The sequence below is a fragment of the Vombatus ursinus genome, unplaced genomic scaffold (genome assembly GCF_900497805.2).
Source record: "Vombatus ursinus unplaced genomic scaffold, bare-nosed wombat genome assembly UNPS02010219.1, whole genome shotgun sequence".
Taxonomy (NCBI): Eukaryota; Metazoa; Chordata; class Mammalia; order Diprotodontia; family Vombatidae; genus Vombatus; species Vombatus ursinus.
Genome location: NW_020949997.1, coordinates 8,253,574 through 8,276,937, shown reverse-complemented (window position 1 = coordinate 8,276,937; position 23,364 = coordinate 8,253,574). Strand labels below are relative to the sequence as shown.

Sequence of the window (23,364 nt, the reverse complement as noted above, 5' to 3'; positions counted from 1 at the left end):
ATGAAGGTAATTTATTTCTGGGAAAGTTATTTCTTTTCTCAAAAAGTGTGCTTTACAATTTCAAAGGTAGTATTATATCTGGAATGAATTATCTAACAAAAGATCTTTCTTTCACTGGGTGCGTGGGCCCTGACTGGATTATAATTGAACACTATGACACACTTCTCTCACTCACAACCTTTTCCCACAGTCTGAAGGGAGAGCTTACAAGAGGTTACTGGGGGGTCAGTGAAGAATGTAAGCATCCAATGACTGTCTTTGTGTTTTACATTCTCATTATGTTTATGGATGTGCCCTACTCACCCCAAGTTTAATTATGGTATAATGCCACTTTCCATCTGGATATAGGATTAAAAAAATATAACTGAGTGCAGAGTTGAAACCAGAGCTTTGACCCCAGAGTTCTGGCATCTCCCAGACCTCCCATTTCTTCCCCAAGAAGGGATACATGCATCTTTCTGGGGAGGAGTGTTTCCATACTTCCTTCCCAGATCTTCTGGAGGCATGGATCAAAATTTCCCCTGCAAGACTCACTGAGGGACAGGCCTCACCTTCTTCATGTAACACATTCTGGAGTTGGAATGTGCTCCTAGCTAAGGCAATCTTCTTCCCTTCTTTCAACTTAATTTGTTCTAGGTACAGTTTTGGCTAATTGAGTTGCCACTGTTGGTGAAAAGATTTTTTTAAGTGAATTTTTTATAAATGAATGAATGAAACTAGGACTGTTCCCAAACCTTTATCTTTGGCCCCTTCATCTTCAGTGCCATCTCTCCTCCATTGCATGCTCCTATCTCTATGTATCAGATTTTTATACGATTTCATTTTGAATGTAGGCCGCATGTGTGTGGTGTGGCTTGTCCTTTGTTCACAAAGGGGACCATGACATCAGAAAGATGATACCATAACTTGCAAGTGAATTGGATTTAAATGAGGGAAGGCTGTGCAAAGTCACCAGCCTCACCTTCTCTTCTGGAGCCATCTGGGCCCAGTGGCCAGATGTTGATCAGGACAACTGGAGATGGCCCAGCTGTAGCCACATAGAGTTAAGTACGCAGCCCATCTCACAAGGTTATACTCTCATAGATAAAATGTTTAATTTAATAGACAAAAGAAACATATGGGTTCTAATTTACCAGCTCTGGAATAAATTTAATCTAATTCACTTTATAATTGGTAAAGTCCAAAGAAGTCAGTATAGTATAGTACAGTGTAACGAGCAACTGATTTTGAGTTCAGGTAACTGAGGTGGATGACATGATATTTTAGGTCCCTTCTATCTTTATCTCTAATGATCCCTCATAGAAAATTGTCACCCGAGTTCAGATTATAACTATATTGGGAGCATTCAAGAGACAGAGAGAAAGTTCTATGATAATTAGAACTCTTCTGATAATTATTGCTTATCAAGAACCTACTATTGGGAAAACTCTGAGAAGCTGGAGATCCTCCAGAGAAAGGTGACCAAGACGTGGAAAGGTCTTGAGATCATGCCAGATGAGGATGAAATGAAGCAACTGGGAATGTTTCGATTGGAGAAGAGAAGTTTTAGGGTGGACCTGAAAGTTGTCTTGTATTTGAAGGGCTGTCACGTGAAAGGTGTTAGACTTGTTTTGCTTGACCTCGGGGCGAAGAAATAGAAGGAGTAGATAAGTCATGGAAAGAAAACCTACTGCTGACAACTTCTGATACAAGTCAATGAGAGGATTTCTTTTAGCCACTGATGATAAGCCTCAGCAGGAAACTGCATCAATTGGCATATAGAGAAAGGTGTCTTTATGAGGCAAATGGACCCCTGGATATGAGCTATATCCCATAGGTACTTATAGTGTACAGATAAAGCATAGTTATGGTAAGCTTACTGGCCTTGGAGGGCAGTTTGTTGCATTTCAAGGGAGGGGACAGGGACTCTTTAAATGGCTACTCTCTTATTGGTCTTAATGGTCCAAGAGAGGGTGTTCTCTAGTTTTTTGTTGATCTTATTAGACACATAGAGTAAAGGAAGGCGAAACATGGGGTTAGTTTTGACTTCCCATCGACAATGAAAAAGAGATTTCCAAAATAGGGTGATTCATTTTAGTAAAAGAAAAATATAGGGCTACCTTCTCTCTCTCTGCCACCACAAGTTGAAATTTTAATATTAATGTAGATGTGATTACAAAGTACCATTGTCCAAGGCAGGCTGGGCATGTCCTATTTCATTAAGAGGTCCAGCTCTAGGCTCATGTGGACCATATTCAGTCCTGTGAGAGCTTGGCCTCTAAAGAGAAGGATCAGGTTCTTGTCATCATCCCTGGCTCTTTATGCCTCAACCCCAGACAATATCATCTAAAGTTTAGGTTTGACTCACTTCTAAGGTCTCCCCTGTTGTTTTATCCTTTGTGCTCGAAGAGGACCAAAATGACTTCTTGATATAGAGATCAATGTACAGTGTGTCCTGTTGTGGCCAAGCATCTCGATACCACAGAGCAGGCCCAAAGAGTCCATATGATCATTTGGGAGGGAGATGTTTCTAAATTTGCACATCTCATATTTCTTTTGAGCTACCACAAGTTTGCTTTGCTCATAGAGTCTCTCCTAAAGGGATTAGAAAGGTACTTAATATACAATGTAGAACACGTATAGGATAGCTATTTATTTCCTGAACAATGAGAAATGTTTATATTGCAAAAGATTCAGAAGTGCACATTGACAAAGACTTAAATAATGAGACCATTACAACTCCCATTTCACCTTCACTTCAGCTCTACACTGTCTTAAGAACTCTTTCCAGTACATGTCTTCTGATAAGCTAGGACATGGCTTGGACTCATCCACCTATTGGTGGTCATTTTCTCTAAAAAGAACATAGTTGCAGGAAATTCCTCTTGTGACCAGTCACTTTTGACTAGGAGACTCAGGAATTCCTAACAATTAGAACTATCCCAAAAGTTGAATGTCATGTCTTAGGAGGTAATGAGTCCCTCCCTCCCCTTGACTGCATTATAGGTCTTTAAACAATGGCTAGATAACCACTTATCAGGGATATTATAAGAAGGATTCTTATCGGTGCATGTTGGACTAGATGACCTCTGAAAGCTTTTCTGACTCTGAGGTTGGGTGGTTCCTTCATACAATGTGATCAGCGCTGTGCCAGGCTCTAAAAGGTACAGAAAGAGTTTAAGACATGGTCCTCACCCTCAAGGAAGTCATAATCTAGTTGAGAAGAGAGGACCAACATTTCTTTGCTGTCCTATTCCTAACCCCTAAGGGCAGGTGTTCCTCAAGGAGGTTCTGTCCTTGGCCCCTGTTCCTCTTTGCCCTTTAGCAACTTGGTTCATTCTCATGACTTCAGTGGTCACTTTCATGAAGATGATTCCCAAATGTATATTTAAAATTCTGACCTCTCTTCTGAGCTCTGGACCAAAATCTCCAAATGTCTACATAACACCTTTAGCTGAATGTTCCACCTCAAGCTCAGCATATTTAAAAGCGATCTTATTTCTGTATCCTTTCCACTAAACCCGATTCTCTGACTATATTATAATCTGCTGGTGGTATTACCATTTATCTAGTGCCCAAGGTTGAAAACATTAGTGTTACTCACACTCACACTTAGCACCTCAAGCTGCCACACCTGGGGTGAGCATTACAAGTCAGTCAGTCAGCCAATTGATTAGTGGACACGACCTTTTGACTGAGTCCAAGTTTTGCAGAACAAATCTTTTTATTAAGAGGATTTGTTCTGTGGAACAAATTCACTGGATTCAGTGAAAGGGCTTGAGGACCTAGAAGGCCACATGTGGCCTTGAGGTAGAAGGTTCACCACCCCTAATCTAGAGTATCAATTGAAACTATAACTCCTTCACCTAGTTACTTCCTTAAGGATTTGGGTTCCTCAACTTTATGGGAGTTCCAAGTCCTGTGTGGATCAGATTCTTGGTACCAGCTATTTCTTCACCAGGGCTGGGGTGCTATGTGGGACTGCTGACTTCTGTGTCTGCCTAACCCTAGGTAAGCAAAGTGACCCTTAACATACTTCATTTGCCAAACCTCAGGTTTCCTCAGAACCTAATCATTTGGATTAAGACAACATTTACCAAGTCAAGTGCACCCTTGTACATTCTCAAAGATGTTCACAATCTGGCACCCCCTTGCCTTTCTAGGCTTATCTCCTACTATTTCCTTTCACATACTCGATGCTTCCAAGAGGTAGGGCTTCCAACCTTGTCCCTGACGCATGTGCACTGTGTCAGCCTGGAGAAATCAGTTAACCTCTCAATATTCTAGACCATTCTGTTTCAAACCTGCATTGATAGAGGAAGTTCTCATCTGAGAGTTACTTCCCTCTAGCAGTAAAATTAAAGGTCTACTTCTCTCATCTCTCTCATGCCACAACACCAGACTTTTTTCTGTTCTTTTTTTTTTTTTGAGGGAGAAGGAGTTGAGGAAAGGGGGGAAAGATTGTCCTTGACATTATAGGATCTCAATATATCTTGCATCTCATGAACCCCCAAAGGTAATACCTTTGGCCACCAGAGACAACTGAATGACTTGTTATCTTCAACACTGATAACCAGACACCATATCCAAAGATTCTGGGGACTTACTGAAAAGATTTCTGCTTTTTATTGGGACTTTCCATCTCTGGCTCTCTCTGGTCTTTCTCATAAGCCAGGGTGAGGAGGTTTTCATTGTTCTTTAATTAACTTTTCTTGCTCCTAATTATTTGTCTAATATCAGAGCACAGCAAAAGAGCACTTTGTTTGACACTCTAAGTGTTATAGCCTATTTTGTTACAAGAGAAGTTTCCTATCCCCTAAATCAGTGAAATCTGTAGATATTACTACTAACATTCACCCCTCCCCAACACCCTCCAAAAAACCAGCCCAACCAGCTTAATCCATAAAAACCCAAACAAAACAAAAACCTCTCAAAAAAAAAAAAGACAGAAAGAAAGAAAAAGAAACCAAAAAAACAAAAACAAAACCCAGGCTCCAAAAAAACTACCCTTGCCTGTGGTATTATTTTTGGTGTGCCAAATTTCCTTTTCACTAATTCCTATGTAGTGAGGCTATTTCCCTGTCAGTGTAATTGGAGATGTGGAATAAAAAAAAAAATTTTAAACAATAACCTTGCTTGAACTCCTAGGTCTTCAGGCTGAATACACTAATACTGTAATACTTGGGAACTATAGAGGATCTTAGAGGTCATTTGGTCCAACCCCCTTATTTGATCAATTAAGAAACTGAGTCTCAAAGAGATGGATGCTTCAGTTATTGTCCTCCATCTATGAATCTTCCCTCTGTGGATCTTCCCCTCAAGTACCTCTCTAAGATCTAATGAGTCTTTTCCGTCTTCCTCTTCTGAAGGACTACATCCCCTTTCAGTTTTGCGCCTATGCTGTCTTCTCAGTTCTGTAGGTATATGTCACCATAGATCAGTAGTCAGATCCACCTTTTTACCCTGAGGTATTTCCTGGATATATGAGACTTCCCTATTCGACAAGTGCCTATTTGTCAGGGGACTGGGTCTAATACTTTTCCATATTCTCTAAGAGCCCTTCTCTATGCCGTGAAGTAATGTCCTCGTTCGGAGTCTATCCTAATAGGGGAAGCAGTCCCTTTGCCCATCCCCCGCCCTCTCCCACTTCTGTCTTAAAACCTAGAAGAGGAATCAGCTGTGTGGGCCACGAGCCAGGACCAGAGCCAGCTGCTCTGCTTAGAGAACAGGTATGTTTGCCTCCACACCTGCAGCCTGTGTCCTGGATGTCCAGGTTGACCAAACTTGGTCACTCGTCTTAAAGTCCACCAAGGACACTTTCAATGTATTTCTGAGAAGTCTTATGATTTTCTCCCTCTTATCGGGGAAGAAATTAGCATTTACCCCACTTTTCCTGGCATTATCTGTCTCGGCAGTGATCCACCCCACTGAAGTGCACGCAGGTGCAGAGGGCTGTTGGGAGTCCCTGGTTCATAGGGGTGGGCTGGATATCTTTTAAACACATTTGTACACGTGGCTGGAAGGAGGAGGGCTTTTCGACCTAACAAAGGGACTAACAGGAGATACAGTGGGGACATCCCTGTCTTAGTTTTTTTTGATACTCTAGAAAGAAAAGATGGAGTGGAGGTGGAGTGGGGGAGCAAGCTTCACATCCCCTTATCCTCTGGGTCTGGCCAGTGCCAGTGCTGCTCCCATCTCTTCTGAGCTGACCATCTTTGCCGGGTGTAGGAAGCTGCTCCAAGTGGGAGGAAGGCGACCCCACCCGTGATCTGGGCCAGTGAAACAGGGGAGCGGTGGCCACAGGCCAGGAGAATCTGGAGTTGGGGGCTGGGGAAACACAATGAGGCACAGAGGAAGAATGAAGAAGCCGGAGAGAAGAAAAAGAAAGGCTTCCGGTTTCCTTTTCGAGATTTCGCCCAAATTTGAAACAAACCAGTAGCGAGCGCGGGCACCAATAACCGCGGCACACAAGTGGGGAGTTTCTCTTCTGACGTCTCCTCTGGCGCCCGTTACAAATAGCCGGGTGGCTGCGCTCGCCTGGAGGAAGGAGTCACCAGCAGCTGTAAGGAGGAGGGAATGGGGGAACAGGACCCAGCCCAGAGGGATGGGGGCGCCCAGGAGCAGCAGGCCCCTCGGGGTGGCCAGGGTGGGCAGAAATGGAAGGATGTGTCGAATCAGCTCTCGCCCCGGGTGAGAGGTACATCACCCAGCCAGCCTCCCAGAGCCCACCCAGAGCCTCCCCTGCAGAGGTAAGCTGGGACGACTGCGCTCCAGCTAGGTTTGGAGCAGCCTCTCCTCTATCCTCCCCTCAATTTCAACTTTCCTCCAGTACACTATCTGTCATAGTTCTCTTTTTCTCCTCCCGCCTTTGACCCCAAATCATTGCCTGCTCACCACCTCCTTCCCCTAATATGATGGTGGGGGAGGGGGCATTTGAGGTCCGTGGGTGGGAAAAGACTGGGCTCCTCCTGGAGCAGGCGTGTTCCCCCTCACTGGACTCAGTGGGGATCTAAGGGCTTCCATAGAGCTTAGAAGTGGGGCTAAAACTGAGTGGGCAGCTGCATGGTGAGAAAGAGCTGGGTTATTGGGAGAAGTTACAACTTCTGCTTGTCGGCTGCCTGGCTGCGTAAGTGAGAGTTGGTAGGGTGGTTAAAGGTAGGCTGCCTCACTTTCCTTTTTGTCGAGTTTCTCTGAATAATGTACACGTACACGGGACTAGGTGAGTCAATCGCTAACCCTGGGCAACTGTAAGCCTGGACTTATCCCTTCCCCCACAAGAAGGGGTAGGGGAAGGGGCAGCATCTATCCTGCTTATTACCTGATGATGTCGAATATAGTTGGCTCTTCCTTTCCTTTCCCACCTGGGAAGTCTGATAAAAATTGCTCTGCCCCTCCCCCCAACTACCTCCCCTTCTTTCCTATTTATACCACAAACACCCCCTCCCCCACCCAAAGAACCCGAGGCAGTCTGGGGCGGGCGGGTGGGGGGAGGGAAGAGTGATTCAGACATTTGAAATGTTGTGGAAGATCTGGCATGGAGGGGAATGCAGTATAAGATCATTCCCTCCACGTTACCTATGAGGACTGACTACCAGTATCAGGAAACGTTGTCTAAATTATAACCTGGGGCCAACTGGTTTAGGACATTCAGTAATCACGAGGCAGAGAAATTGTCATTGGTATCCTCCCTGCTCCAAGGAGAAGGTCCTATGTATTTAGGACCCTAATCTAAAGTGGGTCATTTTCAAAACATTTTTATGGGTAAATGGGGAAAAAAATCCCACTTTTTACAGATTTGTAATGTGATAATTATTCTTAATCTCAAACTACTTTTCTTCGCTGGCTTTCTCCTTTCTTTTTACTGCTGCCTCCTGGTGGATCACAGCCCACACATCCTCTGGATTCAGATGGGCTGTCCCTAATCTTAGTGAGAAATAAAAAAAACTTTGAAAGGAAAGCTGCTGCAATCGGGTAGAAAGTCTCAGATCAGCCAGGGACACACTTCCTGTAGAAGAATGCACATTATGAATGAATTTTCAAATCGGCCATTTAGACACACCCATCCCCTCTTCAGATTCTTAGCTCTGAGACAGTTTTTTCATGCTTGGGATGTGGGGGAGGGCTGTCATCTTATTAATGACTGCCAGCAAAAGGTTTCCTTAGGAATGTAGAATCAATCCAATTCTTGATCAGAAGGTGTGTTCTCTGGTCATTTGTATTAAGTTGTATTTGTTTAAGAATCAAAATGGGGTTTTGATGACACTTAGAAAGTTCTGGTCTAGTTATTTTATTTGAAACAGAGTCAGAAAATTGCAAAGTCATGCTTGTGATGCTTTCATCAGAACCTTTTTCATTTCTCTTTTAACATTTGATTTTTGGTTCCAGTCTGATTACCCAGTGCTCTCCTCCGTATAACAAGTGGGCAATGTAGGCAGAGCCTTTTGTCCTTAGATTGCCATGTGTCCACTGGTACAATGAAGAGCACTTTAAAATTTGTTTCTAAATGTTCCTATTTTTAATTGCAGAAAATCTGATTCTTCATGTAATTCAGGTGCTTATTTCATGCACGTGTTCCACAGTCCTGGCTTGAAGACTTTGGTGGATAGTGATACACAATGCAAAAGGGAAGTATGGTGAAACCTTGCCTTCAGGAATTAGATTAGTAATTAGATTAGATCTGTGATTTCCTCAATGGTTAAGAAACTCAGTTTAGAACCTCACTGTACTGACACAGATCACAAACTGTCTATGACTTGGCAGATAATTTTTTAAACCAGATCTGAGATTTTATCTGCTTAGGGAGCTCTTAGTGAGGCTTTCTATCTCAACCAGTCTATTTGGGTAGAGGCCTGTAGAGGTTATGACTTACCCAGGGTGACACAACCAGTATGTATCAGTAGTGGGGCTTGAATCCTGACCTTCCTGACTCCCAGGGTAACTTTCTATCCACTACCATGCTTCCTCCTTTGATCACAGGGTCATAGATGTTATATTGAAAGAGACCTTAGAGACCATTAAATCTGGCCCCCTCATTTTACAGATGAAGAAACTGAGGCCCAGAAAGGTTAACTGTGTTAGCCAAGGACATGCAGGTAGTAAATTAATAGATGCAGCCTTTGAACCTAGATTCTCTGACTCCAAATCTAGCACTTCATCATACCATGTTGACCATGGCATCTCTTTTAAATCCTAGGGAATTGCTTAAGGCACATAGAGGTTAAAGTGATTTGCTTAGAATGGTACAGATAATAAATGTCAGAGTTGGATATGTATAGTGACAGCGAGTTTGCTACCTCATAACAGGTCCCATTCTAGTTTCGGATAACTAATTGTTAAAAAGATCTTCTTTGAATCAACTCTACCTCTGTGTAACTTTCCCCATTGATCATAATGATCCCCTTATGCACAACAACTCTTTATATATGGGAAGACAGTTATCATGTTCCTTGGTAAGATATCTTCTCCTTAGATCCAACCTGATTTTGTGTCTGTGTATATGTGTAGACATGCCCATATGTGCATGCATACAAGGCCTCTGCAGCTGTGAAGCAGCATGAAAAATTGGCACTATACTCTGAGTATAACTAGGAAATATGATAGTAAACTTGATGGACCAATGTCTTACAGTCACTATAACTTTGAAGGCCAAGGGCTGGACTGTTCAGGGTAGGTCAGAGGGAGTAGAGAGAACAAGGAATCAAAAAAGGTACCACTAATGCCACCTGCCTTGCAGTCATAAAGTTAGAAGAACTTTAGGAATAGACTTTTGGAGAAATAGCTGCTCTAGGCACACACGTTAATCTTCCAGCCTGGAAAGTCCCTATACTGGTCAGATTACATCTGGAATATTATAGTTCCATCTTGGTACCAGAGAGATATTGATAGACTAGAGTATGTGGAAGGAGGGGGGTAGTATGGTTAAGGGTTCAGAAACCAGATTCTATGAAGAACAGTTGCAGGATTTAGAGGGAATATGATAGCTGTGTTCCATGATATGAAATGCTATTGTTATTTGTTGTTTATTCTTCTTTCTGGTAAAGGACTATGACATCAGGAGGTGATGCAATGAAATGCAAGTGAATTGGATTTAAGTGAGGGAGGACTGTGCAAAGTCACCAGCCTCACTTTCTCCTCTGGAGCTATCTGGGTCCAGTGGCCAGATATAGATCAGGATGATGCAGTGGGGGACCTTGGTCTTTTCAAGTTAAGGTCTTTAACAGGTCTCAGTTTGACTGAGGCAACACCCATTCAGTGATTAAGGCTTAATAAAAATTGAGGCAGAGAATGAATGGCCTCTTTACCTAGTCAAAAATTTAAAAAAAAATTTTTTTAAGTCGATCTGACAGGGGAAGATCCTTGGGATTTCTGGCCAAAACAGAAACAATTGCTATTTATATTTATTCTGAACCAGTCAATATGAAATGCTATGCTGTCAGCCCAGAAGTGGGATTGGAGTTACATTGTATAACTCTGAAAGACAAAACTAGGGCTAACCAAGAGAAGGTACAGGAAGGCCTAATTGGCTCCAGAGAAGAATTATTGAAAAATCAGAGTTGTTGAAAACTGGAATGGGCTTTTTATTAAGTAAGGAGCTTGATGTTATGAGAAGTATTCAAGCAGATGCTGAATGCCTGTGAGTGAGGAGTACTATAGAAATAATTTCCGAATTGATTCAGAGATTGGACCTGCTGACCTCTAAGATACTTCCAAATCTAAGGTTCTATGACTAAATTAAGTCTCCATAAATCATGAATTTAAAGAAGTTCTTAATCTTGGATTCATGAACTTAAAGAAAATTAATAGCACTATTTCATTGTAATTGGTTTCCTTGATAGATATATTTTATGTATTTAAAAACATAATTTTGAGAAGAATCCATAGGCTTTACCAGATTACCAAAGGAATCTATGAAACAAAAAATGTTAAGGACTCTTGGTTTTTAATCAATCTACGGGTGCATGGATAACCTTAAGCATTAATGGTCGAGATTGTCTATTGAGCAGCTCAGGCTAACAAGAGCCTCATACGAAAGAATCAGAGCTGATTAAGAAAGGATCTTGGAGGCAATTTAGTCTAATTCCTTCATTTGCTAAAGGAGGAAACTGAGACCTTCAAAGGTAAAGTGGGTAGTCTAAGAACATATAATTGATATCAGAGGCAGGTTTCAAACTCGAGTTCTTTTACTCCAAACGCTACACCTTTTCTACCACTTCCCAGAGCTGTCTAAAACTGGAATAGCTATATTGTTAGGTAGTGGGCCCATGTATTCTGCCTGTCACTAAATTTTTCACCTTTGACTTTGAACTAGGCCTGGTACAGACTCTCCTCAACTTCAGCTATAAAACCCCAAGGAAAGTTTCTTTGAGGGAGCCCCAAGATATTCTTTCCTGCAGGGCAATTTCTTCTTTACCCTGACATACCAGTATGTCTACTCTTCTGCTTTCTACTCTCTACCTCTTTATGGGACTGGGTTTTAGACCACAGGGTCATCAGGCTTCTAAGAAAAGAACAGGCAAGGTTGGCAGGTGGAGCATCATTGGATAGCAACAGATAGAGAGAAAATGAAGCAATCAGACTTGGGAGGAAATAACAAAATGAGGGTGTGTCAAGGAAAATGGACACAGGGCAGTCTGCTGGTGTCCTGGATAGAGTTAAATGCTCAACTTGGGTGAAGCTAGGTGGGTGTTTGTAAGGTTCTTATCTGGGTCAAACAGGACCAGATAATGACGGCAGGTAACTGGGAAGGGAGCTCGGACCTGGGGTGCAAGTCCAGATCCTAGACTAAGGAATTGATGGCTTAATAGATATTCAGAATCCCAGCAGGTAGAAAGAGAGGCTTCCAGGATAAAGAACTTTGGGAGTTATGGGAGGTCATGGTCTGACAGAATGGTTCAGAGGTTTTGAAGTTCCTTGGAGTTTCATCATTTGGCTAGTTGAGGCTACCAGCTCTTTATAGGGTGCTGTTGAGAGAGAGAGAGATATTCAGAAAGAGAGAGAGGGAGGGAGGTGTGATAGATAGGAGGCAGAAGTAACCAGCTGGGAGGTTTACCAGGTAAGGCTTTGAGGTCTACCATACCAATAGATATCAATCTCTTTGTTGGGTAGGGACCTCTTGTAGTGGGTGCTCTGACTAGTACTGCTTTCCACCCTCCCTCTGCTCCATTTCTCTGTAGGTGAGGGGTTAGGAGAACCAGGACCTAGCCATATAGTCCTTAGAGGAAGGGACATATTTTCCCATTTTGTGTTATTGTCCTGTCCACCTCCTTCCCTCACTCCTCCCCACACTGTACTTCCTATGATCCTGGTGTTAAGGAACTTGGTGATGGTTACTAGGCTTCCTTTCTTGGTGACAGAGCCAAAAAGTCTACTTCCTATTGTAGAATTGCTTCTACAAGTAAGAAAGCTGCTGCTGGTAGTTGTGGTGGGGTGGGAGGGAATTGGTCTCTTCTACCTCTGCCTTCACTACTACTCTTTACTATGATGGTAGGATTGTGAAAAACAGTTCCCTTTCCTAGAGTCATTCTAATGATGATGATGATGATGATAAAGTGGGTGTGTATGTTTGGTGTTTCTCTTCCTTCCTGTATGGGTGGTGGCGGGATGTACCTGGACCACAGAAACTGAATTGGAGGGGACTTGGGTGGCCATCTAGTTTAACCCATCCTCAATCAAACACTCTTTTCCAACACACCCAATAAGTAGCCCTCCAGCCCTTGCTTGGAGACCTTCGATGAAGACCTTCTGGAGAGCTTGAGGATAACGTGAGAGGGAGCATTTATCCTTCCTCTACTCCCTCTTCCTCAAACATTGATGGGTAGTAGTTAGTGTAGGCTCTCCCTTTTGTCCACACCCATTTTCCTTCCTGTATTGCTGGCCTGACAAAAGGAGAAAGGTCCACCCACTCTGGATGCTTCAATATATTTGAAGTGGCAATGTCAGGAGGAGGGTGCTGGCTGTACCACACCCACTTCTTTCCTCTAGGGGGTTGCTGTTTCAGGGGAGAGGAAGCAAAAGGAAGGGAGGAGGAGGATGTGGGTGATTCTTCAGTGGGACTTTGGCTCTACTCGTCTTGCCCATAGTAGTCTCTCTGTAATGGTGATGCTGTTGCTGAGATAGAATAAACACCCTTGACATAGAGGTCTGTTGCCTCAGGGAAGTATGGGGCAAAGAGAGATTCTTTGTGAAGGAGGGGAAAAGAGTTCCATCTAGGAGATCTCCCCACCAATTCTTTTATTCTTTAAAGCAACTTTTTCTTTTTCCTTGACAGTGCTATGTGCCAAGGTAAAAGGATAAATATGTAGCCGCATATGAGAGAACTGATTGTGAAGGCACTTTGTAGACCTTAAAATACAATATAAATATCAGGTACTTATCCTCCTCACTAGCATTACTATATTGAAAAGCCAGAAGCCAAATCATGTTTGTCCTTCCTGTGACAACCCTGGCTAGTAGTCTTAATTGAATCCAGTCCAATAAATATTATACGCCAGGGACTGTGTTAAGCACTGGGGATAAAAAGAAGGGCAAAAACTAGTCCCTGCTCTCAAGCAGTTCACGATGTAATGGGGGAGACAACAGGCAAATAACAATGTACGAACAAGATCTATACGGGATAAATTGGGGGTAGACTCAAAGGGAAGTCACTAGCATTAAGGGGGACCAGGAAAGGCTTCTTGCAGAATGTGGGATTTTAGCTGAACTTGAAAGAAGTCAGGAGATGAGGAGGAAGAGACTTGGGGGACATCTAGCTGGGGAGCAGCTAGGAGGCCACTGTTACTAGCCTACAGAACACACGGGGGAGTAACATGTAAGAAGACTAGAAAGGTAGGAAGGGGCCAGGTTATGAAGAGTTTTAACAGTCAAACAATATTAAGTGTCTATTATTCTAGCTTCTAGGGAATATATGCTCAAAAAAATCAACCTTGCATTCTATTGGGGGAGATACTGTGTATGCATGTAAGCATATACCAAGTAAGTACAGGAGGCAATTTGAGGGAGGAGGTAGTAGCAGCTGGAGGAGGTACTATCAGGAATGATGTCATGTGGGGCCTTGCATTTGAACTGAGCTTTGAAGGAAACTAGGAATTCTAAGAGGTGCAGGAGTGAGGAGGTAATGGACATTCTGGGCCTGGGAGGCTCCATGATGGAAGAGGAAACAAGAAGGCCGTCTTGACTGAACCATGGAGGGGATGAAGGGGAATAACGTGGAAAGAGTGTGAATCAGTGAACATGATGCTACCAGCAGTCTTCCACTGAACATTTACCAGCACCAACTATGCAGAAGCAACTGCACTGGCTACTGGGCACTAGTTCACTGCAGGGTCATACTGTGAAGGTTAAAATCTAGCCTTAGATTTAGAATTGGACAGTCAGGCCTAGCTCCTTGGATAGGAATATAAATATAAATCTCAGTTCTAATGTGGCTCAGTATCGTGTCAAGCTGTTTAACACAAGGTAATCTAATCTTGGGGCAGCTGTAGTACAGTAGACAGAGCTCCAGGCCTGGAGTCAGGAAGACTCATCTTCCTGAGTTGAAATCTGGCCTCAGACACTTAGTAGCTGTGTGGTCCTGGACAAGTCACTTAACACTGTTTATCTTAGTTTTCTCTTCTCTAAAATGAGCTAGAGAAAGAAATGGCAAACCACTCCTGTATCTTTGCCAAGAAAACCCTAAGTAGGGTCACAGAGAATTGGATATGACTGAAATGATTGAATAACAACAACAGTCTAATGCACTGAAACTCACTAACAAGTAACTCACAGTCTAGAAGACTTGCGTGGCTTTGATTTTGAATAGAGATAAGTATATTTGATTTTTACCAGATTCTTATAAGGGCAATCGCTTTTCCTCAACCGATTCAGAAGAACTGTCCATTAAATGTTACCTTATTATTATTTTAAAAATTAATGTTATTTTTCCAGATTAACAAATATTTATTTTCTCTCCCTCCTACTCCTCCCCCCATTGAGCAACTAAAAAAACCCTTATGACAAATATGAATAGTTAAACAAAACAAACTTCCACGATGACCATGTCCAAAAACGTGTCTGGTTCTACATTTGCTTTCTTTTTTTTTCTATATAGGTGTTACATCAAGTTTACTTTACAAGAAAGCTAATGACGAAAAAGACTTCTAAAGCCCTCATAAGGAAGGGCTTTCCATTTGTTGGTGGGTTTTTATGAAGAGCTTATTAAATATAAATGACATCTAGTCATTATTTATACATCAAAAATTCTAATACTTGGCAGTAATTTCCAAAGGCATTACATGCATAAAACACTACAACACTAAGTGTGCTAGTGTTTTTCCTGCTTCTAGAAATGCTATAACCCATCATGTGCTTTAAGTACCATTAACTATTGCACTAAGATTTAGATACCATTACAGTGAATCATCTGAAGCTAAGTATTAGGATACAGTTGCTTTTTTACAATATATAGAGAGAACATAAATATATGACAATGTAATTTATTAAAATTAATTTGGAACAATGTACAAAATAAGCTGGTTCTACATTTTCAATCCATCACTTATGTGATAACAGGTGGGCAAGATGTTTTACCTTTAGTCCTTTGGAACTGTTTTCTCATCACATTGATCAGTGTTTTCAAATCTGTTGCTTTTTTTTTTTAATGATGTCTCTGTATAAATTGTTCTCCTAGTTCTTGTGGTTCAGTTCATAGAAGTCTTAAGTTTCCTCTGAACTACTTGTTTTGTCATTTATTACAATGCAATAACACTCCACTGCAATCATATATCATAATCCATTCCTCAATATGTGGGCACCTCCTTAGTTTCCAGATTTTGTTGTTGCTACAAAAAGAGCTGCTATAATTATTTTTGTACATACAGGTATCTTTCCTCTTTCTTTGGTTTCTTTGATGTACAGGTCTAGTAGTGATAGCACTGGATGAAAGGGTGACTTTGTGACTTTGAAGGCATAAATCCAAATTGCTTTCCAAATTGAACCAATTTGCAGCTCTACCAAGAGTGCATTAGTGTCTGTTTTACCTTAGCCCTTCCAACCTTTGTCATTTTCCTCTTTTGTCACCTTTATTAATCCAATGGGTTTGAGGTAGAATCTCAGTGTTGCTTTAATTTGCATTTCTATGATTATCGGTGATTGGTGACTTTCTTTTTCATATGGGTTTTGATAGGTTGGGTTGTTGATAGCTTCCTTTGAAAACCACCTGGTCCTATCCTTTGACTATTTATCTATTGGTGAATGGCTCTTTGTCTTATACATTTCAATCAGTTCCTTGGATATGAGACCTTTATCAGAGAAACTTGCTGCAAATATTTTTTCCTCCTCATTATCTCTTTCCTTTCTAAATTTAATTTCATTGGTTTTGTTTATGCAAAAACGTTTATATAATCAAAATTGTCTGTTTTATCTTCTGTATTTCTCCCTCACCCTTTTTTTGGTTACCAACTTTTCCTCTATCCACACATCAGAACTTATTCCTTGTTCCTTTCATATGCATATTGTGCCACCTTTTTTTTTTTTTTTGTTATGTATCCACTTGGAGCTTATTTTGTTGTATGAGGTGAAATATTGATTAATTTCTTTGTAGTTTCTAAGAGACTGCTTTCTAATTTTCCCCAGTAGTTTTTGTCAACTAGTGAGTCCATAGCCACTTCTTGGGGTCTGTTGAACAGTAAGCTTCTAGATTGTGTACCTAATGTTTCACTGATTGACATCTCTAGGTTTGTGGGTTTTTTTTTTTTTGTGAGGCAATTGGAGTTAAGTGACTTGCTCAGAGTCACACAGCTAGTGAGTGTTATGTGTTTGAGGCTGGATTTGAACTCAGGTCCTCCTGACTCCAGGGTGGGTGCTCTATCCACCCTGCCACCTAGCTGCCCCGGCATCTCTAGTTTTATCTGGTACCAAATAATTTTGGTGATTTTTGATTTGCAGTATAGTTTGAGATGTGGGAGAGCTACATTTGGGTACCAATTCAGGGGAGGGGGATCCATTGCTTCTGGAAAAGTTATGTCAATAAATGGTCATATTGGTCCATTCCCCACTTCTATGACTTCCCAGACCAAAACACACCTCAGCTGCTATTGTTGTTGTTGATTAGTTTCAATGTTTAACTCTTTGTGACTCCATTTGGGGTTTTCTTGGCAAAGACACTGGAGTGGTTTGCCATTTCCTTTTCCAGCTCATTTTACAGATGAGGAAACTGAGGCAAACAAGGTTAAGTAGGGTCACACAGCTAGTAAGTGTCTGAGGTCAAATTTGAACTCGGATTTTCCTGACTCCTGGCTGGGCACTCTATCTACTGGGCTACCTAGCTGCCCTCAGCTACGACTCCCCTCCTTTTGTTGTATCCCCTGTTAAGAATATATGCTCTTTGAGGGTAAAGACTGTCTTGCTTTTCTACTTGTATCCCCAGCACTTACCTTAGGGCTTTTCACATAGCAAATGCTTGGTAATTTTTTTCCATTTAAAAATAGTTTTAGGGACAGCTAGGTGGCGCAGTGGATAGAGCACCGGCCCTGAAGTCAGGAGGACCTGAGTTAAAATCCAGCCTCAGACCAAACACTTAATACCAGCTGTGTGACCCTGGGCAAATCACTTAAGCCCAACTACAAAAAAAAAATAGTTTTAGATTTGTGATATATCAGTGGAATTAGTGTGGTATAGTGGTATAGTGTGGTGTAGCTGGACTTGAAGTCAGGATGGCTTCAGTTCAAATCTTTCCTCAGACAGGTACTAGAAGTGTAACATTGGGCAAATCAGTTAACCTCCCCCTACTGTAAAATGGGCATGATAGTTTCTATAGCCCTTATCTTGCAGGTTTATTGTGAAGATCAAATGAGATAATGCTTATAAAGCACTTTGTAATCCTTAAAATAATACATGAAATGTCAGCTATTATTATAGGATCCCAGAATTCTGGGTCAGGGAATCTAAGGGTCATGAAATACTCCTGGAATACAGAGGAGTCAGGAACAATAACTGTTTTCATACTAAAATTTGTCACACCTAACAAGTATTGTTGGCATATGTATAATTTCAGAGGGGAAATATTAGCATTGAATTGTTCTCACTGACCTCTCATTTTAAAAAATTATTCATTCATTCATTTTCAGTATTCATTCTTTAAAATTTCGAGGTCCAGATTCTCCCCTGACCTCCAGCCCCTCCTCCACCCATTGAGAAGACAAACACTATGATATCAGTTATACATGTAAAGTGATGTGAAACATTTCCATATTACCCATGTTGCAAAACAAAAAAAAAGCAAGAAAAATTAAGTAGGTGGAAAGTATGCTTCAATCTACCCTCAGAGTTCACAGAACCCTTACTGACATTATGGAGAGCAGTGGAGCTACACAGAACACATTTTCAGTTACTTAGATTTTTTTTCTTTGAATTGTAAGGAATATCAGAAATCATCTTAGAAACCAATCAGAAAACTGAGGACCAGAGAGGCTAAGTGGGTTACTCAAGATCACACAGCTTGTTAGAGACAGAGAGATAACTAGAGCCCAGATCTCACCCATATTCCTCTACAGGCCGCTGCTATAACTCAGAATTGATCTGTCTTGTTTGTTAGTGCAAAAAGGATTTGTTTCTCAGCAGCTGAATGGTGCCTCTGTCTTTGACTGTACATGCCTGGGGAAAATTATTGTCATAATACCATCAGATTTGTGAAACCATGGAGTGTTCCATTTAAGGTAATTTTGAAGTTTACAAACTCACAAAAGCTTAAGGCAATCTTTCCAGGATTCTTTTCATCATGCCCCAAATTATTTTCATTCCATAGCTTCTCCAAGGATGCAAATGGCTGCTGTTTGATTTCTTCTAAAAGCATGTTCCACCCCTCATCAGCCATAAGGAATGAAATTTCAGTGCAGAGAACACATTACTGTACAGTATGATGGCTTAGAAAGCCACCAAAGGATGTGTAACTTAGCTTGAAATGTTGCCTTGTTGACATATTCATTAAAAACAAACTTAACAAATACCACTTAGAGGCAGTAGATGTATTCATCAGATGTTTTGTCTCCTGAAGTTAGAAGTTGTACTAATTTTTTTTTTTGAGACAACCAGGGTTAAGTAATTTGCCCAAGGTCACACAACTAGTAAGTGTCTGAGGTTGGATTTGAACTCGGGTCCCCCTGACTTCCAGGGTCAGTGCTCTATCCACTGCTCTGCCTAGCTGCCTCTTTTTATTTTATTTTTCCATTTTTCATTTATCAATCTTTCTATCTATTTTGTTGTTGTTGTTATTGTACTGATTTTTCAAGATTTTGATAATGATAAAAGACATCAGAGTTCAGGACTGGAAAATCCTGAGGCATTGTTGGGTTCAAAAACATGTTTGACATCCTGATAGCAAGGTAAGCTTGTATGGGTTGGGTTTCCCTGGCCCAAGAATTTATCAGCTGGGGGCCAGCCTGCTAGCTGTGAGCCTCTTTTTGAATTCCATACCTCTGACTCCAACTCCAGCACTCTTTCCATTACACCATATTAATGTTTACTTGTATTGAAGTGATTTTATTTGCAGCTAGGTGGTACAGTGGCTAAAATGCTGTGCCTAGAGTCAGGAAGACTCGAGTTTAAATTTGGCCTCAGACACTTAGTCGCTCTGTGACTCTGGGCAAGTCACTTAGCCCTGTTTGCTTCAGTTTCCTCATCTGTAAAATGGGAGTGATAATAGCACCTACTTCGAAGGGTTGTTATGGAAATAAAATGAACTATTAGCACAATGTCTGGCACATAGTAGGCACTTGATAAACACTTATTTCCTCCCTTCCTTCCATTTGTTAATCTTGATTTATCCCTTATTTATAGAACCAGCCTCGGAGGGCAATCGATATTAGTCCTATTCTCGTTTTGTTCTTTTTCTTGTAGGAATGCAAAGGACATTACTAATATTGGAGTCTGGCCATCTGGGTTATCTGCATTACGTAGCTCAGAGTTTTTATAACTGCAAAGTGTCTTCCGTCATTTGTGCTCTTCACAAGAAGCTCAGACGTTTGCACAGAGTTCTGCCCATTCTGTGAATGTGTTGAGTGAGTCACGCTGAAATAACTTTCTCAAACTCACATATAGAATCAGTGGCAGGGCTGGGATTGTTAGAATGCTGTCTTCTGGTCCACTACTGAGATGTAGCTATGTTCAGTGACTTAATAAGAAGGCAGTGTTCTTACCTTGTGACCCAGCTGCCTCATCTCTGGATTACAGCTCTATTCCTTTGAGTATTGAAATGAAAAGAAACCCAGTGAAACAGAAAGCTTCATGGTAGAAAGATTTCTTTGACAGATATTAATTATCTAGAGTGGGAGGTAAGAAGGTAAAATGCTATGGTGTCTGTCATAGTTGAAGCAGTATGTGCTCACTATTGAAATTGATTATTTAAACTATGGCAGTAGTAAAGTACCATTTTCATCCTAACAGATGCATTCACCAGCTCTGGAAAGTTAGACATTTCATCAGCATTTTATAGAATTTTTAGTTCTGGAAAGATCCTGAGATTCTTTTGTTTAGCCTTATTACTTTGCTGCTGTTCAGTCATTTTTAGTAGTGTCTGACTCTTTGTGACCCCATTTGGGGTTTTCTTGGCAAAGATATTGGAGTGGTTTGCCATTTCCTTCTCTAGCTCATTTGACAGATGAGGAAACTGAGGAAAAGAGGGTTAAGTGACTTGCCCAGGGTCACACAGCTAGTAAGTGTCTGAGGCTGGATTTTAACTCAAGAAGATAAGTCTTCCTGACTCCAACCTGGCACTCTATCCATTGCAACACCTAGCTGCCCTTATTGCTTTACAGATGAGGTATTTGAGCATCATTGTGGTTGTTGATTTCTCAGGGTTCTAAGGAATGTTTTATAGGGGCAAATCTCCTGACTGTCAGAAGCTCCTTGTAGTAACTCATGGCATCTCCCTGTACCCACTTGAGCTACTGAAGGGAGATATTATTATCCCCATTTTGCAGTTGAGGAAATCTGAAGCAAACAGGTTAAGAGACTTGCTCAAGGTCGCACTGTTAGTGAGTGTCTGAGGCCAAATGTGAGACTCTGTGCACAGAGTCCTAAATCCTATTTGTTTCTGCCTTTTTGGTTCCTCTGTTTTACTTTCACACTCATTTTGGAAAACAAGTGGGGAGCTGCTTTTAACACGATGGTTTCTTGAGGTTTATGGGCAATCTCCCTTTTACTGTTACTCCCAGATTGAGGATACTCTCAAAGGCTCCACCCTTAGCTATAGAACTTGGAATCCTTTTCTCCCTTTTAAATCAACCCCTCCCCTCTTCATTCAAAACAAAACAAAACAAAATCATCTCAAATCTTTATGGTAGTGCAAGTGAAATAGTTTGATTTAGTTGAAGCATGATAATTCTAGCTATAGCAGGCACAATGGCAGAAGCTATAGGAAACCTCAGTTCTGCATCTATCCTCATTTTACAGGTGAGAAAACTGAAGCTAAATGACTTACAAAGGGTAACATAGCTACATAGTCACAAGAACTTTTTTTGCATTTTTTTTTTAAAAGATGATTATGAAGTAACAAGTATTACCAATTGACATCTTTTGATTTGGGCTAAATTTCCCCTTGTATTTCTTCTTCCTCCTCACAGATGGCCATACCTTAAATTGAAGTCTGTTTAAAAAAGGAAAAAAGAGTTATTGATTAGCAAAACTGATATATATATATATGCATATATATTTTTTATAATTTTTTAAAAATGTTTTACCTTTTATCAAGCCTAAACCTACTTTTTTTTTTTTTTTGCAAGTTCTACCTACAGTCCCTAGTTCTGCCCTCTGGAACCAAGTAGAAAGAGTCTACTACATGCCAGCCCTCCAAATACTTGAAGATGACTATCATGTCCCACCCACCTCTCCCCATATCTTCTCTTTTTCTGGCTAAAAATTCCCACTTCTTTCATCTGATTCTTCCATGACATCATCTTGGTGCAAGTCACTGTCTTTGTCTTCTCTAAATGCAACGAGCTCCTATAATCTTTTTCCATTAGTCTAATTATTCAGATTAGATCAGGGGTGGCCCTCTAGGCCTTAGGTTCCCCAGTCCTGGATTGGATAATTATCACCTGGCTTTGATGGGATGAGGTATGTGAAAGTAAGAAGTCAAATTATATTAGTTTTAGGAGGACTCCATTTTCCTGAGTTCAAATCTGGCCTCAGACACTTACTGGCTATATGACCCTGGGCTAATTGCTTAGCCCTGTTTGCCTTAGATTCCTCATCTATGAAAAGAGCTGGCAATGGAAATGGTAAAACCACTCTAGTGTCTTTGCCAAGAAAATCCCAAATGAAGTCATGAAGAATTGGACACAGCTGAAACACTCAACAAAACTTCTTGATTCAGGTTCAGTTCTGAATGCATTGTACCACTATGTGCCTCTTACTATATTCATTTGCCATAATTTTAGCACAAAACACTTTACATCATGTCAAAGCATAACATTAAATTTTTAACAGGTACTAGGTGGTTTTTCTCTCTACAGGTGGAATTTGAAGTGTTATTTTGAGCTGCCAGGAAGAGGTTTTAGAGTGATTTGCTTCATCTATAAGGTATTTTTAAGTGCACACTTTTTCATTTTGAGAAATTAATTTTCTTTCAATTTCCTCTTTTACAGTAAGCCATATTGCTAACCAGCTTCATTCAAAAAAGGAAGTGGTTTACCCTGAAAATTGCATTCATAAAGAAGTCAGCCAATTAAAAAGATTGTAAATTGAGATCACTAGAAAAAAACTATCTTTTTCATTTTTCCTTTGTGTCTTTATTGGATTTCAATGAATAAGTGCTAGTTATTATTATTACAGTAATATCCATTTTGTTGATGAGTGGAATCAGAAATAATGCTTTAATGAGTTATGTATTATATGAAATAGGATCATCCCATTCTGCATTCTCTTTGAGCAAGTAACTGTGCGGCCAAAGTCTACTTTGTAGTAGTGATTCCTTCTAGGGCAAGCAAAGAGGGAATATGATGCATTTAATTTGGGTTCTGCCAAATACTTTATTGGGTGTCCACAGAGAGGCAAACTTTCTAAATTTTAACTCGTATTTTCTTTGTCAAATTTTTTTTCTCAGTCTGATAAACTAAGGTGGATAAATATTGGAATGATGATAGAAAATGCTGAATCTAAAGTTAGGAAGGCTTGGATATTCTGTTTCAGCGACTTAGTAGTTATGTGACACTGGACAAATTATACCCTATCTGAACTTCAGTTTTTTCATCTGTAAAATGGTGCAAATAATAGATAGCATCAACTTCTCAGGGCTGTTATGAGACTCTAATGAGCTAAATAACCTAGAAAGAGCCTGTAAACTTAAAAGTTCTATATGAAATGATGATGATGATGATGATGATGATGATGATGATGATGATGATGATGATGATG

General features: G+C 40.8%; 1 long non-coding RNA gene across 1 annotated transcript in view; it reads left to right on the top strand.

Moving 5' to 3' along the window:
* The first annotated feature begins 6,566 nt into the window (after window positions 1-6,566).
* The window catches only part of LOC114037096, an 813,500-nt gene continuing 796,702 nt past the window's right edge, over window positions 6,567-23,364 (top strand). The window contains exon 1 of the long non-coding RNA XR_003568412.1: window positions 6,567-6,728. This is a non-coding gene — a long non-coding RNA (uncharacterized LOC114037096). The remainder of the gene's footprint in view (window positions 6,729-23,364) is intronic.